At 45.1% G+C, this 2,357-nt stretch overlaps 1 non-coding gene across 1 annotated transcript; it reads right to left on the reverse strand.

Annotated features, from left to right (window-relative positions):
- Positions 1–1,817: 1,817 nt before the first annotated feature.
- On the reverse strand, positions 1,818–1,981 carry LOC150013100 (U1 spliceosomal RNA). The gene has a single exon (XR_016511070.1). It is a non-coding gene; the product is annotated as a U1 spliceosomal RNA (small nuclear RNA).
- Positions 1,982–2,357: the final 376 nt, after the last annotated feature.

Consider the following 2,357-nt stretch of genomic DNA (forward strand, 5'->3'; position numbering starts at 1 on the left):
ACAAACATGTATTTTGCTTGGTTTAATCATTATTCTCTGCAAAATGCAAACTTGTTATGAGCAAATTTAAAAATTAGGAGGTTCCACATAAAATTCAAGGTTTACGGCTTCTCTTGGGGGAAAAAAATCAGTCCTGACTGGTGTGGCTCAGTTGGTTGGGCATCCACCTGCAAACCAAAGGGTCACTGGTTCTATTCCAGTCAGGGTACATGCCTGGGTTGCAGATTTCCACACTGGTCTGGCTGGCTGGGGTGGTACCGTGGTTTCTCTAGTATTGATGTTTCTTTCCCTCTTTTTCTCCTTCCCTTCCCCTCTCTCTAAAAATACAATACATCATTTTTTTAAATCAGGAGACATAAACACTGGACCTTACATTCTCAGATGGCAACCATCAGCTACAGACTGTACCACGCGAGGAGCTTGTTAAAACAAGTTTCCTAGGCTTCATTCCCAGAGTTTCTTTAAGAAATTTGCATTTCTAACAAGTTCACAGGTGTTGCAGATGCTGCTGATCTGAGGACCCCACCCTAACAATCCCTGCTGAAGGTGAAGCTTTGTCCTCCATTACTACACACCTCAGCACTCCCTGTTATATCATACCTAACCAGCAGCCCTTACAGCGCCTGCCTGGCCCCAGTAAGTGATTATGTTTATAACACTTGTGATCTATTTGATCCGAATTTATATCAACAACCTGAGACCTGGTCTTCCACAATCCAAACTGCTGTTGGAAGGCTGCATGGTGTGTATTATTTATTAACTTTTCCCAGCCGAAAGACACAGAGAGCTCCACTGGGGCTGTGTAGATCCTCGGTGAAGGTCCCGGGTCCCTTGTCAACAGGAGATTTTATACGTGTCCTGTACAGAGAGATGAATTCATTCCCGTGAGAGGATACCCTCAGGTGACATTCAGCTAGTTTGGCTGGCTCATGGAAAACAGCTCCACCAGATCTGTTGGTTTTCTTGCCTCTGCTGAGGTCTCAAGAACTCACAACACTCTGACCTTTTCCTTTAGACTGCCTATTTACTATCTAGGGTTCTTTCTTCATACAGTGGTGGATAATAGTGAGAATTCTCAGAATTTTGTCACCAGCCTTCCTTCCTTGGGGTAGGTAGGTGCTTTTCTGTTCCGCATCAGAATCTTCCTTTTACTTTCTTGGGCAGCACATTTTGACGTTTTCAGCAAGAATTTGTACCCCTTTCCTAGTTTGCTTGCTGCTGGAGCATTTTTGTTGTTCCTTTTGTGAAGTCTTCAAGGAGGAAGGGTCTGCGGTCCAGCATTCGTGAACCATCATTATGGTGAAGTCCAGCTTTGGATAATTGTAGTTTCTGTTCTTGATGGCCAACCTCTTTCTAAATTTACATCCTGCCCCCAGTGATTCCAATGAGATCAGTCCAGGGTGAGGCCTGGCTCGCAGGATTTTTAAAAGCTCCCCAGGATATTCTCAAGTACAGTGGAGGTTGAGAACCACTGCTATGGAACAGTGCTTTTCAAATTTTAATGTGCATAACAATCACTGGGGTGGGGGTGGGGTGGAGGACAGTTAAAATTCAGATTCTGAACCAGAAGGTCTAGGCTGTTGCTCAAGCATCTGCATTACTGTAACTTTCAATGATGCTGCTGCTACTGCTTAGGTCATACCTTGTAACAAGGTTCTGGAATTAACGTGGTTAATAATCTTGCCTCTTGGTCCCTCCTGCCCTTAGACTGACATGAGGGCCTCATTCTGTTCCCTCTGTGCAGCAGACGCCCTGCCTGAGGCAGGATACAGTCATGTATATGGGCCGTACTTTTTCTTTTTCTTTCTTTTTTTCCTCAGGGGAGAGCCTGAACGCAGTCCCCCACTACCACAAATGATTCAGTTGAGTTTCCTACATTTGGGGAAATCGCAGGGGTCAGCACATGCCGAGTGCAATGGATAAGGCTCGCCCTGGGAAAACCATCTTCGTAATAATGGTAGCTCCCCTGCCAGGGAAGTATTGGACTGTACTTTTCCTAAAGTGCTCCAGACTTGTGTGGCACAGTGAGTTCTAGTTAGAGAGAGTGGAAATTCTCAAATTCTTACGGTTCAAAGAAGGACATGTAAGAGATCGAAGCATCCCCCCCAAATCCTACTTCAAAGCAGACTTAAACTGCATTTACCTGGATACCTGGGATTTTTCATCACTTCTCCCAAGCATAAATAGGGTCACAGAAATAGAAATGGCATTGTTAGTTTGGCACCAGCATGCCACAGTGAGTCACAAGAGTAAGATGAAGCCGGAAGGAGAGGAACAGTGAGCCATGTTGCCATTATTTCCGGTGCTGATGGATCCCAGGCACCGGACTGCACTTTCTGTATTAAGTGTGAAAGACA

The sequence above is a fragment of the Furipterus horrens genome, unplaced genomic scaffold, assembly GCF_987537825.1.
Source record: "Furipterus horrens unplaced genomic scaffold, mFurHor1.1.pri manual_scaffold_4, whole genome shotgun sequence".
NCBI classification, from domain to species: Eukaryota; Metazoa; Chordata; class Mammalia; order Chiroptera; family Furipteridae; genus Furipterus; species Furipterus horrens.